The sequence below is a fragment of the Crocuta crocuta genome, unplaced genomic scaffold, assembly GCF_008692635.1.
Source record: "Crocuta crocuta isolate KB4526 unplaced genomic scaffold, BGI_CrCroc_1.0 scaffold262, whole genome shotgun sequence".
Taxonomy (NCBI): Eukaryota; Metazoa; Chordata; class Mammalia; order Carnivora; family Hyaenidae; genus Crocuta; species Crocuta crocuta.
In genome coordinates, this window is record NW_027528869.1 from 5,480,952 (window position 1) to 5,496,217 (window position 15,266).

General features: G+C 36.9%; 1 protein-coding gene and 1 pseudogene across 1 annotated transcript in view; one reads left to right on the top strand and one right to left on the bottom strand.

Moving 5' to 3' along the window:
* Positions 1-15,266, top strand: part of LRP6 (LDL receptor related protein 6) — a 135,020-nt gene that overhangs the window by 25,129 nt on the left and 94,625 nt on the right. The window lies entirely within an intron of this gene.
* Positions 6,669-8,543, bottom strand: LOC144225249 (bublin coiled-coil protein pseudogene; annotated as a pseudogene).

Sequence of the window (15,266 nt, forward strand, 5' to 3'; positions counted from 1 at the left end):
TTCTCTTCTTGGCCCACTCTCAGCTCCTTGCAGTTACTGACTTGTTTTCTGTTCCTGTAGTTTTGCCTTTTCCAGAATGTCATATAAATGGAATCATACAGTATGTAGCCTTTTGAGATTGGCTTCCTTGAGGCCACATGATGCATTTGAGGTTTATCTGTGTTGTTGAATGTATCAGTAGTTTTTGTTGTTGTGGCTGAGTAAGATTGTATGGATGCGTTACATTTTGTTTATCCACTAATTAGTTCAAGAATATTTGGGTTGTTTCCAGTTTTGGCAGTCACAAATAAAGCTGCTATAACTATTCCTATTATGTGCGGGCCTAAGTTTTTATTCCTCTTTCATTACTCTTGGGTAAATATCCAGGAGTCAGATGCTGGGTTCTGTGGTGACTAGAATTAACTTTATAAGAAACTGAAATTTTGCCAAAGTTGCTTTGCCATTTTTCATTTCCTCTAGCAATGTATGAGAGTTCCAGTTGCTTTGCATCCTCACCAGTACTTGATACTGTCAGTTTTCTTTAAACCATTTTTACATGTATGTAATGGTATCTTTGTGTGTGTGTGTGTGTGTGTGTGTGTGTTAAACACTGTCAATCAGCTTTTTATTCAGAACCACTTTGCAGAATTCAGAGAATATGGCATGTTCATTTCATGATGAACTAGACACCTAGTGGTGTCTAGGGGGCACATGGCACCCATTCTCAGGGCTGGTTAATCCCTGGGTAAAGTCACCAACCTAGGCTCTACCTGGGTTGGCATATAAGTCAGGGTATGGCCAATAAAACATAAGCTACTAGGCTTTTTAGACAGAATTTAAAAAATTACATTCCATTTATTTACAAATACAGATCTTTCTAAAGCTTTTATTTATTTTTAATGTTTATTTATTTTGACAGAGAGAGTGTGGGTGTGCACGTGTGTGAGTGGGGGAAGAGTAGAGACAGAGAATCTTAAACTTCTGGCAGTGCAGAGCCTGATGAAGGACTTAATCCTGTGAACTGTGAGATCATGACCTGAGCCGAAACTGATGGAGCCACCCAGCTGCCCTTCTAAAGCTTTTAAATTTAATCCGTAGATCTTTTTTTTTTTTTTTTTNTTTTAATTGAAGTATAGTTGACATAAAATATTAGTTTCAAATGTACAGCATGATGATTCAACAATTATGTATACATTATGAAATGCTCACTGTGGTAAGTGTAGTTACCATCTGTCAATGTAAAAAGTTATTATAGTATTATATATATTCCTCATGTACTTTTCATGCCTGTGACTTACTTATTTATAACCATAAGTTTATAACTCTTAATCCCCATTACCTATTTTACTATCCCCTCATCCCTAAAACCACTCTTACTTTTGACACGAGCTGCAGATTGAGGGTTTTATGACTACCTTTAGGTTCAGTAATTCACCAGGACTTCCAGAATTGACTGAAAGTGTTACATGCTAGTTATGGTTAATTTCAGTACAAATGAAAATCAGCCAGGGAAAGAGGTGCACAGGACAGGGTGTAAGGAAGTTCCAAGTGCAGAGCCTCCAGTTGTCTTCTCCCAGTGGAGTTAAGTGTGTGGCTCACTTCTCCCAGCAGTGTTTGCCAGCATGCAGAGTAATGCCAACCAGGGAAGTCACCTGAGACTTGGTGTGTGTTTGATTAGGGTTTGGTCATGTAGACATGATGACTTCCTGCTTTGCTGACTATAGTCTCTAGCCCCCCACCCCCACCCCCACAGGTTGGGTTTACACTGAGTGGCCCAAAGCCCCTGCTATAAATCACATTGTTAGCCTAGATTATCTGAGGTGGCTCATGGCCTTGGATAAACAAAAAGGCACTGTTACCAGTGAAGACAGTTCAAGGGTTTAGAGATTACCTCACACTGGCTGAGGGCAAAGGCTAGCCCTCTCTAAGGAAAAAGTTAATCATTTACTGTACTTATGTGTTCAGAAGTGTATTGGTTAATTTCCAGATTTTTAGGATTTTGTAGATATCTTTCTCTTATATATTCTACTTTAATTTTCTTGTGGCCAGAGAACGTACTATGTATGATATCAGTTCTTGTGAATATTCTGTATGTACTGGTGAAGACTGTTTATTTTGCTTTTTTGGAGTGTTTTCTTTTCCTGTACGTTTTAATAGTTTTTGTCTTAGATTAGAATTATTTGGTCTTTGAAAATTTTAGAGAATTTACCAGTAGATATCTGGGCTATGTTCTTCCTCCATTTTTTTCCCACCTGGGAAAGATGAATTTATGATTTTATTCATAGTTGTAACTTATTCAGGCTAAAAACTTGTATTGATATAGTTTTATAAGATCATGTTTTTTCCTACACTTTTCTCTGTGGTACTTTTTTTATTTTTATTTTTTTACTTTAGGGATTTCTTCTCCTTTTATTTTTCTTATACTTTCTTTGGGTTAGCTGTTTACTTTTCAGTCTTTTTGCTTTTATAATTTAAACATTTTTAGTGCTGTTTTTACCCGTACATCAAAGTTTCATTATTTGCATCTAATAATTTAGTAATAATCTAATAATGGGAATTTACAATTTCCATTGAGATTTCCTTGAACTGTGTTTTGCTTTTTAGAAATGTAAATCTTCATTTTGAGACCTGTGGATTTTTCCTAGTTAATATTTCTAGATTAATTAATTACAGTTACTATGTGGCATGTACAGTAGTCCTGTACTTAAGGTTTGCGTTATGGTCCAGCGTGTGGTTATATTGAAAAAATATTGGGCATCTGGGTGGCTCCTGCAGTTGAGCCTCTGACTCTTGGTTTTGGCTCAGGTCATGATCTCACAGTTCTTGGGATCCAGCCTCTGTAGGGCTCTGCACTGACAGGGGGGAGCCTGCTTGGGATTTTTCTCTCTCCCTTACTCCTTGCCCTGTCCCCGAGTGCATGTGCTCCCATTCTCTCTCTCTCCTTCTCTCTCAAAATAAATAAGTAAACTTAAAAAAATAATTCCATGTGGGGCATGACTCTTGGTTTTGGAGTTGTGAGTTCAAGCCCTATGTTGAGTGTAGAGCCTACTTTAAAAAAAATGTTAAAAATCCTAAAAAAAAAAATATTCCATGTGTGCTTGGAAGATGGTATATTCTGTGTTTTTTGAGTGCAGTGTTCTAGATGTGTCCATTAAACCAAATTCATTTGTTCTGTTGAAATATTCTGATTCCTGATATTTAAGTCTCTGATTTATTGCTAAGAGAATTGTATTAAAAATCTCTCGCTTGGTAATTAATTTGATAATTTCTTTGTATAGATATGCCTGTTTTGCTTTATGTCCATTGAAGCTGTGTTTTCAAATACAGGTAGATAAAGAAATTTCTTTCTGATGTACCTCATACCATTATTTATTGACTTAGTTGCTACTAATGCATTTTGCCCTAGAGTTTTGTTAAGTATTGCTTGCTATATCCACTTTTCTCTGGTAAGTTTTGCTTCATTTATACTTTTGCCTCTTTATACTTTTTCTGTGTTTATATTTTCTAGGTATTAAGTAGCGTAAAGTTGGAGTTTTGGGGTTGATTTTAAATCCATTGTTAAAGTTTGGCTTCTGCTAAAGCTTTTTTCTGTTTTTAAATTTTTAAAACTGCATTTATTTATTTTTGAGAGACACAGAGAGACAGAACACAGGTGGGGGGGGGGCAGAGAGAGAAGGAGACCACAGAATCCAAAGTAGGCTCCAGGCTCTGAGCTGTCAGCACAGAGCCCAGTGTGGGGCTCGAACTCACAAGCTGTGAGATTATGACCTGAGCTGAAGTCAGATGCTTAACCTACTGAGCCACCCAGGTGCCTGTCTACTGAAGCTTTTTAAAGTCCTTTTACAACTTGTGCTTACTGTAATTGCTCATATATTTGGACTAATAGCTGACATTTTGTTTTCTATTTGTTCTGCCCATTTCTTTAGTCTTCTTTCTTTCTTATTGATTATTTTTGTCAGTTTTTTCTGTCTATAAATTTGCAGTCTTTTTGAGAATTTTTTAAAAACCTGGGATTTTTTTTTTACATGTATATTTACTTTACCTCTGCTTATTACCCTTCTGTCTTATATATTGTTATTATCATGAGTTTAAGTTCTCATTCATTCTTTCCAACCTGCAACACATTATTTTTAAAATTGAGATAAAAAGAATAACATAATAATAATGGTATGCCTACTATATTTACAAGCTAGGCATAGACGATTACCAGTATAGATTGCTGTCCATACTGGTTGCCTCCTTGCTTGCACCATACATCATACTTAATTCTTTAATTGTTTTTGGGGATGTGAAGTAGTGTGAAACTCTAAAGAGAACCTGCCTCCCACCATGAGTTTTAAAAATATACACTAGATTTTCAATTTGATAAGTTTTGAGAGTTGGATTAGAAATTAGTTCCTCAGTCTGGTCCCATTTTTTTGGTCAGTTATTTCAGTTTAAGGAAAATTTTATTCTGTAGTTTTCAAATGATTTTGTCCTTCTTTTCTGCCTGCTTTCCATCTCTGGTAGATTAATGAATGCCTATTGAAACGTACTCTTTGATTTTTTTTTTTTTTTACAAATAGTTTATTGTCAAGTTGGTTTCCATATANTAAAAAGGCAACCGGTTTCTGTACGTTGATTTTGTACCTGCAACTGTGCTGAATTCTTGGATCAGTTCCAATAGGCTTTTGGTGGAGTCTGTCGGGTCTTCTATGTAGAAGTATCATGTCGTCTGCAAAAAGTGAAAGTTTGACTTCCTCTTTTCCAGTTCTNGCTTGATCTTGGTGGATGATTCTTTTACGTACTCTTTGATTTTTAAAGTAGTGTTTATAGAGGACTTCATAGCAAATTTATATCATACCTGTTGCTTTATATTCTTTTGCAAACTAAATCTTTATGAAGTCATCCTATTTAAAATACATATTTTGATGTTCTAAAAATAAGTACTAAATGACTGTTTCTGTTCTGTTTTTTTCTGTGGCAACCTTGAAGTTTTTTCTTTGACTTGTTTGATTCAAGGGTGAAATTGGAAGTAACTAATTCTTGCCTTTCGGCCCTAGTTAGTATCCGGGTAGCTCTAAAATTAACACCATTATCAGAAGACTGGAGATCTTCTAGCTGCTATTTCATTCTGAGTTTTGGAGTCTCAGAAAAAAATGGAGTCAGTAATTTTCTCAAAGAATCTTAATGGCCCCTCCCCCCAACCCCGACAAAGAGTGGGTCTACTGTGGATGTCTGATTAAGATTGCAGACTTTTTCCTGCTGATTTATGTGGATTTGAAAGAGAGTAAAGTGATGGCTTTTCATTTTCAGGAGTGTTTAAACATGTGGAACTATACCAGTTTTCCCGGGTGAAATCTCAGAACTATTAATTGGTTTTTAAGAAATGCAGTTTTGTTGAAGGCATGATGGCTTCTCCTATTTGACTTGACCTACTTGAAGGAAAAAACAAAAAAAGTATGATTATTTTAAAATACATTAGTTTTGTGGGGCACCAGGGAGGCTCAGTCAGTTAAGAGCCTGACTCCTGATTTCGATTTAGGTCATGTCCCAGGGTTGTGGGATTGAGTCATGTGTTGGGCTCTCAGCTGAGCCTGGAGCCTAATTGGAATTCTATACCTCTCTCCCTTTGCCCCTCTTCCTCGCTTGCATGTGCTGTCTGTCTGTCTGTCTGTCTCTCTAAAATAACAGCAACAACAAAGCATTAGTTTTGTGATCTTTTTCATACTTTGTCTAGGATAGCTATGGTAGATATAGGTCACCCAGTGTCAAAGTAATACACTGTCAAAGTGACTACACTATTTGTATTGTGTATATTTTAATGAAAATTCATAGGTAACTTAACATAATACCTCTTTTACCATTTTGGCAGCATTTTCTAAACTGAGAATACAAGCTTTTAAAGGATATTTATTATATTCATTTGTTCGTATCTTATAAGTAAAATGACACTCTGGTGTGTATATATATTGAGTGAATAAGCAAACTAAAACCTCCACTGAGGGTTGCCACTCAGTATTTATATATGTAAAGAATTGGATACTAAAATCTTGAAAATTTGTAATAGAAATTTCACGGTCTATTTTTATCTTCAGATATTTGGATATTTATACTCAGTAAAATTTAATCAGTAATTGTGAAATCTAAAAATTCTGCTTCTCAAGTTATAAAACTTTTGAGGAAAATATGGAAGACTGTTGTGTGGGAAGTAATTTGGTGCTTTTCCTCCTTATATGATCTTCCATAGCTTTAAAAGCTAGTTTTTAACTAATATTTAGGGCTGATTAGTGAGTTAAATACATTAATACCACTGTAAAAGAACGGACTGCAGTACTAAGGATAAACAGATGCTTCAGAAAGTCAGATTCTTCTTCACTAGTTCTGAGAGCCCTAAGTGAATTAGAATTCCTTGAGGAACTTTTATTTTTATTTACTTTTTTGTTGGAGACTGTTTAATGTGGATGCTCAAGGCCTGGACAGAGTGGGGAGTGCCCTGGAATTGGGCAGACAGGCAAGGTGGGTGGTTTGCAAGTTCACACCTGACCCTAGGAGAGGATGCTGGGTGGTGGTGGGTGGCCGAGGCAGGCAGACTCACCAGGAGACCTGCAGGCCAGCCCATGAGAAGGTATCTAAGCCAGGTGGTGAGTGCCCAGGCTAGAACCTAACCCAGGGAGGCAGGGTTGTGGCTGGTTGGTGGCTCCCAGAGCCTAGGAACTAGCATTGTTAGGAGCCTCCCTGAGCTGCTGCTGGAATGCAAGGCCTATCTGCTGGTTGGACTCAAGCAGCTCTTGGAGGTGGGCATGGAGGTGATTGTTTTTCTCCTCCCAAGTGGTCCAAGACAGGAGTTGATCTGGTCCACCATGGAGTTGATGGCAGCATATTCTGCTTCCCTGAGGCCATCATCCTTGCCTTTTGCACCTGCCTTCAACAGGTCCCTGTTGGGGCCTGACAGTGTGCTATGATGGAATGCTGTGCTGGGTGAAAGGTCAAGGTGGTTTTAGACAATACTGATGCTTGGGTCCCAACCCAGACCAAGTTAATCAGAATCTCTGATGGAAGAGCCCAAGTTACTGATATTTTTAGGAGTTTCTTTTTTTCTTTTCCTGATTTTTTTTTTTTTAAGTTTCTGAAGTCATTCCCAAATGCTGCTGGGATTGAAAATTTATGCTTTAGGTATTTCATCCTGCTGGTGGTGATGATGGCATCGTCATCATCATTAGTGTGTATTTGTGTGGAGTAGGGAACACAGTCTAAGAAACATTGTGTTAAAGAAAACTTGTATTAGTCTCTTCAGGCTTCTATAACAAAATACCATTCTGGTGACTTAGAAATAGCAGAAATTTACTTCTCACAGTTCTGGAGGTTAGAAGGTAAGATCAAGGTGCTGCCAGATTTGGTGTCCGCTGAGGGCCTGCTTTCTAGATGGCTGTTTTTCACTGAAACCTCGCAAGGTAGAAGAGACAAGGAGCTTTCTTGGGCCTTTTTAGTAAGGGCAGTAATCTTATTTATGAGGGCTCTACCCTCAAGACTATTTACCCCCAGAAGCCTTCCTTCCTAATACCATCACATTGGGAATTGAGATTTCAACATATGAATTTTGAGGGGGACAGACTTTTCAGACCATAGCATAATTGTTACATTTACAGTTCTAGTTTCTGAATATTCAAGGACTGATTATTGGGTTTTGAGGTTATGAAAGTGTGAGTAAATCAGACAGTTTGGCTGAGTTTTCTTTCATTTACAGTTCATTGTTTCGTTGTTTACGGTGACATAAATATCAAATTTTAATGTTAAGTTGGCTTCTCTGACACAGATTGTTCTCTCTATATCAGTTTTCATCAAGATAATGTTTTAGATAAGTGTAAAGATGGAAGGTTCAGGATGTCATTTCCTTGGTAGTTCTCTGCCAGTCATTCTCGTGAATGTTGACATTGGCCCTTATGAGAGGAGTCCTGGTAGATTGAAGGAAGAGCTGTGAAATATTTGAAAAATGCCATTTGTAAGATGTTGGGGATGGGGTAGTTGTAACATAGGAGGCTTTGTTGGGAGAAGAGTTAAAGTGATGGTTTTGGGTGGTGTTTGGATCTAAAAATTCCTGTTTGTGTTCACAGTTTATTTTTTATTTTTAGAGAGCAAGTGGGGGAGAGGGACAAAGGAAAAGAGAATCTTAAGTGGGCTCCATGCTCATGTGGAGCTGGACACAGGGCTTGATCCCACGACCCTGGGATAGGTGGTTTAGATACTAGATGGCCCCCTAAAATGCAAGGTATCCATGGCAGAAATTTTGTAAGTGAATGATCATAGGATTTGTGGCTATTTTTGCCATGATTTGAGTAGTTTTTATTTTTTCCCCCTTTTTAATATTGAAAGAGTGATGAGGTATGATGGTGGATATAAAGAAGAGAGTTAATAGAACTATAAATTTTGTAACTGGAATGGGCCCCAGGAATAATCTAAGCCAATCTAAAAAAGAAAAATCCAATTATAAGAGTTAATGTTCTTTAGGTAGATGTCATTCTTTGAGAAATCATCTTTACTCCTAATAATGAAACTGATTTTTACCCTGAAATTTTTACCCCCATTAGTCCTCATAAGAAAGCTGCTATATAATGGTAATGAACAATACCATTATAATACCTATAGTGACAGATTTCCTTGGCATTTATCCCTGCTGCATCAGGGCAAAGTGCAATTTCATAAAAGCAGGTAAGATGAGCTGGAGAGGTGAACTGAGGAAATAACTCAAGTGTAAAGGCAAGATTCTCCTTAAAAACTAATTTTGGGATTCCTACAATATATCAGTCAGTAATTAAAGGCATGACTGAAATAATTTTGCCTTGAAAAAATAAATTCTCTTAACTAGGCCATTAAAAGAAGTCCGTGAAGCTGTCTGTGTATGACTTTTGGCTTTGAGTGATGAGATATTCTAGCATACCCTCTGAGATGACCTAGTAGCAAAATGTGTATTGAATAGACTAATTACATAGATTTATTAGGTATAAACCAGTTTTAAATTTAGGGAAGTACTGTTGCAGTAAAGCATTACAGGTAGTGCCTTAGCAATCCGTACAGCAGGGGAACAAAGGAGAGAGGGTTCAGTTTTGTTTTGGGGGCTGTTTCAGGTTGGTGTTTTCTAGCTGAGCAGTTGTTTACAGGGGGACAAGGTATGGAGATGATACGGAGTTTTTAGTCAGTGGGAAGACTATGTTCCAGACTCTCTCATGCCGTTGCACATTCAAGGAATAGCAAATAGCCTGTAACTGAAACATAGTAGAGGAATAATGATATTCATTAAAATAAAATTCTGCCTTTATTTCTTAAGGTTATGGTCTCTGTAATAATACACATGTACAAAATGGCCCAAGAGCAGGTGAATGCAAACCATTCTTAAGCATTTGAGTGTTGACTATACATATACTTGCCATTATGATTGCTTTATGATAGGGGATACAATAGTAAGTAAGACAAGGATCTGGAATATAGAGGGGTGGGAAATGTGTGAACAGTCCTAATATTTTATGTACAGGGGACAGTGTGCTTGAGGGAGCCATGAAGTTCTTCACCAAGATATGGTGACATTCGAACTTCTCTGAAGAATCAATATATTTATGAGAGTATAGAAGGAGGAGAGAGGCATTCTAGACAGTTAATATCTTTTTATTATATTTAGAGGACCTCAGAATAAATCACCTATGATTTCTACAGAAAGGATTGTAGATAACAGAAATTTGGGAAAATGCATAACTTGGAGATATTGGGGGTCCAGTTCCATACTACAGAAGTAAAATGAGTATCACAGTGAAGTGAGTCAAGTGAACTTTTTGGTTTGCCAGTACACATAAAATAGTTACACTATACTGTAGTCTATTAAATGTGCACTAACATTTTGTCTAAACAATGTATATACCTTAATTAAAAAATATTGCTAAAAAATGCTTACACCATTTGAGCTTTCAAAGTGAGTGATGATCACAGATCACCATAACAAATATAGTAGTGATGAAAAGTTGAAATATTTGTAGAATTACTAAAGTGTGACAGACATGAGGTGAGAAAGTGCTGTTGGAAAATGGTTCTCATAGACTTTCATGATACAGTGTTGTAACAAACCTTCAATTTATAAAAACAAAACAAACAAAACATAGTATCTGTGAAATGCAATTTAACAAGGTATGCCTGTACTATAGTTAGCATTTTGTTTGATAATAGTAGGGAATTAAATGGATTTAGTATGTTATTTCTAGATTTATAAACTTTCTAATGGAATATTAGTATTATTTCTGAATTAAATTTATTCTTTATATTATGTCTAACTTTTTAAAAATAGTCAACTAGACTGGGGTGTTTAAAGGTCATTCTTATCAACCTAGTTTTCTCCAGGATAACCAGTTTATATATGTAGAATTCCGTTATGATGGAAGCCATACCCTTGTTCTTTCTTGTCCCTTAGTAGTAGAATCTTCTTCATCTGGTTACTGTACATTTTCTTTAAAAACAAATCCTCTAAAGTAAATGTTTTCACTGTCTTTTATTAATCACCACTTATTAAAATATTATATGATCACAGTCAAGTAGAGGGAAAGCATAGAATTATAGCGGGTTTCTTCACAGTTCTTTTTTTCTTTGTAGTTTCTATCAGGAAACATATCCTTGAATCCTCCAACCTCCTCTTTACTTCAAAGCGCAATTTACTAACCAAAGTAAGATAGAACTGGTTCAGGGATCTGGAAGAGGAAGAGAGTATGAATTTCGCATGACACCTTTTTTCCCTACTCTCATTAGAGTAGTCACAATTTTTTTCACTGATTATAGTTTCACCTTGTATCTGTCACATTATGTTCTTAGATTGTGGCATGACTTACACTTTGGGGCTGGTTTGGTTTCACATGAAGCTTTTTATTGCAGTTACTTTTGCCCTATTCCTGTAGTCCAACTTTTTTTTCTTTGTTTTACTAGTAAGATCCTTTTTATTTTATTTACCTTTTCTGACCAACTCTCCTGACTTTTACACTAATTTTTCTTTTACTCTATTGACTGGTTCCCTGGTTGTAGAAGGAAAAACAATGAGGTAAAGATGCCCATTTCATCCTTCTCTGAAGTCATCATATTGCCCCCTAAACTCTGTCTCTATTTCATAGTTTGTTGAATGACACTCATTCACATTTGCCAACTCTTTTTTTTTTCATGTTTATTTCTTTTTTGGGGGGTGGGGCGGAGAGCGTGAGCAGGGGAGGGCCAGAGAGCCAGGGAGAGACAGAATCAGAAGCAGGCTCCAGGTTCTGAGCCGTCCGCACAGAGCCTGATGCGGGGCTTGAACTCACCAACTGCAAGATCATGACCTGAGCCAAAGTCGGACGCCTAACCAACTGAGCCACCCAGGCGCCCCTCACATTTGCCAACTCTTGAGAGCCATCCTGCTCTATCATTTATCTTTCTTCTCCTACATTGATCCATCTTTTCCACTTTTGTTTTCATCAGTTCTCATTTGGAATATTTCAGAAGTTTTGTGTTTTACTTTTCTTTAATTTCTTCACCTTATCACTAGTGATTAAAAGGATAATCTTAATGCACTAATTTTCTGTATAGAGTCTTAAATACTTTTGCATAACCTACAGGTCATGCAGTTCAGGCTTCTTTGCACAGCAGAATAGATCCCTTCTATGGGATTTCTTTTGTGGCCAGGTGCCCCCCACAATACACTACATTCTGCAGCTTTACCAGTCATGCTCTTTCTTGAATGTGTCATGACTTCTGATGTCTTCAGCATATGCTGTGTCTTCCTGGAATGCTATTTCTCGTTTTGGGAACTGTCTAAATAAAAGTATTGTTCCTCTGGTGAGCTTTCATTGACAACTGTTAACATTTACTAGCTTGATTAAGTATCATTTCCTTGTGTCTTTTTTCAGTTTCCTTCAGAAGTCTTCTATAGTTTTCAGCATATATCTTGGTTATGTTTATTCCTAGGTATTTTATGGTTCTTGGTGCAATTGTAAATGGGATCGGTGTCTTGACTTCTCTTTCTGTTGCTTCATTCTTGGTGTATAGAAATGCAATTGATTTCTATACACTGATTTTGTATCCTTCGACTTTGGTGAATTCTTATATCAGTTCTAGCAGCTTTTGGTGGGATCTTTGGAGTTTTCCATGTAGAGTATCATGTCATCTGCAAAAAAGTGAAAATTTGGCTTCCTGACTTCTTTGCCAGTTTTGATGCCTTTTATTTCATTTTGTTTGATTGCTGAGGCTAAGACTTCAACACTATGTTAAACAGCACTTATGAAAGTGGACATTCCTGTCATGTTCCTGATCTCAGGGGGAAAGTTCTCATGTTTTCCCCTTTGAGAATGATATTAGCTGTGGGCTTTTCATACATGGCTTTTATGATGTTTAGGTATGTTCCTTCTATCTTGGCTTCCTTGAGGGTTCTTATTAAGAAAGGATGCTGTATTTTGTCAAATGCTTTTTCTGCATCTATTGACAGGATCATATGTTTCTTATCCTTTCTTTTATTCATGTGATGTATCACATTGATTGATTTGAAAATATTGAACCAGTCCTGCAGCCCAGGAATGAATTCCACTTGATCATGGTGAGTATTTCTTTTTATATGCTGTTGAATTTGATTTGCCAGTATCTTGTTGAGAATTTTCGCATCCATGTTCATCAGGAAATATAGTCCTGTAATTCTCTTTTTAAATAGGGTCTCTGCTGGTTTGGGAATCAAGGTTTCATAGAAGGGGTCTGGAAGTTTTCCTTCCATTTCTATTTTTTGAAACAGCTTGAGAAGGATGGGTATTAACTCTGCTTTAAATGTCTGGTAGAATTCCCTTGGGAAACCATCTGGCCCAGGACTCTTATTTTTTGGGAGATTTTTGATAAGTGATTCAATTTCTTCACTAGTTATAGGTCTGTTCAAATTTTCTATTTCTTCCTGTTTGAGTTTTGGTAGTGTGTGGGTGTCTAGGCATTTGTCCATTTCTTCCAAGTTGTCCAGTTTGCTGGCATGTAATTTTTCATAGTATTCTCTAATAATTGTTTGTATTTCTGAGGGTTGGTTGTGATAAGTCCAGTTTCATTCGTGATTTTTATCTATTTGGGTCCTCTTTTCTTTTTGAGAAGTCTGGCTAGGGATTTATCAGTTTTGTTTATTTTTTCAAAAAACCAGCTCTTAGTTCCATCGATCTGTTCTACTGTTTTTTTTGGATTCTGTATTATTTATTTCTGCTCTGATTTTATTATTTCTCCTCTTCTGCTGGCCTTGGGGTTTTCTTGATGTTCTGCTTCTAGTTCCTTTAGGTGTGCTGTTAGATTTGGTATTTGGGATTTTTCTTGTTTCTTGAGATAGTCCTGGATTGCAGTATATTTTCCTCTTAGGACTGCCTTTGCTGCATCCCAAAGGGTTTGGACTTATGTGTTTTCATTTTCATATGTTTCCATATATTTTTAAATTTCTTCTTTAATTGTCTTATTGACCCATTCATTCTTTAGTAGGATATTCTTTAACCTACCTGCATTTGGAGGTTTTCCAAATTTATTCCTGTGGTTGATTTCAGGTTTCATAGCATTGTGATCTAAAAATGTGCATGGTATGATCTCAATTCTTTTTTATTTATTGAGGACTGTTTTGTGATCCTATATATATATATATATATATATATANGGTTTAGTGGTGATGAATTCCTTCAGTTTTTGTTTGTCTGGGAAAACCTTTATCTCTCCTCTTCTGAATGACGGCCTTGGTGGATAAAGGATTCTTGGCTGCATATTTTTCCTATTCAGCACATTGAACATTTCCTGCCACTTCCTTCTGGCCTGCCAAGTTTTAGTGGATCGGTCTGCTACTACCCTTGATGTGTCTACCTTTGTAGGTTAAGGCCCATTTATCCTAGCTGCTTTCAGAATTCTCTCTTTATCTTTGGTATTTTACTAGTTTCACTATGATATGTCCTGCAGAAGATTGATTTCTGTTAGGTCTGAAGGAAGTTCTCTGTGCCTCCTGGATTTCAGTGTCTGTTTCCTTTTCCAGATTGGGGAAGTTCTCAGCTATGATTTGTTTAAGTACACTTTCTGTCCCTTTCTCTCTCTCTTCTTCTTCTTATGGAACTCCTATGATACAGATATTATTATGGTTCATTGAATCACTTAGTTCTCTTATTCTCCCTCATGGTCTAGAATTTTTTTTCTTTTTCTCAGCTTCATCTTTTCCCATAATTTTGTCTTCTAGTTCACTATTCTTCCCTCTGCCTCTTCAATCCTTTTCACCACCTCCAGTTTATTCACCTCATTCACAGCATTTTTTTAATTCATCATGACTATTTTTTAGTTCCTTGATCTCTGCAGCTATAGATTCTCTGCTGTCTTCTATGCTTTTTTCCAAGCCCAGCAATTAATCTTCTGACTATTATTCTTAATTCTTGTTCACTTATATTATTTATATCTGTTTTGATCAGTTCTTTAGCTGTCATTTCTTCCTGGAATTTCTTTTGAGGAGAATTCTTCTGTTTCTTCATTTTGGCTAGTTTGCTGTCCTTTATGTGTTTTAAAAGCTTGTTATGTGTCCTGCACCTGTGAGCACTACTGTATTAAAGAGGGGTCATACACTGTCCAGGGCTTGGCCTTTCAGGAAGTGTCTTTTGTTTTATTTTATTTTATTTTATTTTTTTATTTATTTCTTTCTAGGAGNGACGCTTAACCGACTAAGCCACCCAGGCGTCCCACAGGAAGTGTCTTTTGAAGGGTGCTACATGCTCTCTGTTGTTGTGACTCTGGTTGCTTTATCTCCCTACTCGTACTGATGGTTTGGACCCTCCACCAGGTGTGCTTTGATTTGTTCATTGAAGTAACCCTGGAAAAAAAATTGTTTTAAAAAGAAAAAAAGAAAAAAGGGGGCTGGTTGGTAGTGGTGGTAGAGGCCTTAACCCATACAAAGAGAGAAATCACGGGGGCAGGGAAAGAAAAGAAAAGAAAAGAAAATTGACCAGGCAGAGAAACTATATGGCTTAATCCAGAGAGAGGGAGAGGAAAATAAAGGAGATAGAGAACATGTGTAAAGAGAATAGATTAAATATGTCTTCTTAAACAAACCAACAACCGGAATAGCCAAACTAGAGGAGAAAAGAAATAAGAAGGAGAAAGGGAAGGGGGAAAATATGTATAATAAGAATTGTCCAAGAATTAAATCAGAAAATGCAAAACCTCTGGGGGTCTTGGACCCGGTAGTGGCAGCACTGGTCTGGAGGAGGGGCTGCCTGGTTGGTCAGCGTTCAGCCTTGCTCTGGTAGATAGACACTTACCAGGCACAGAGG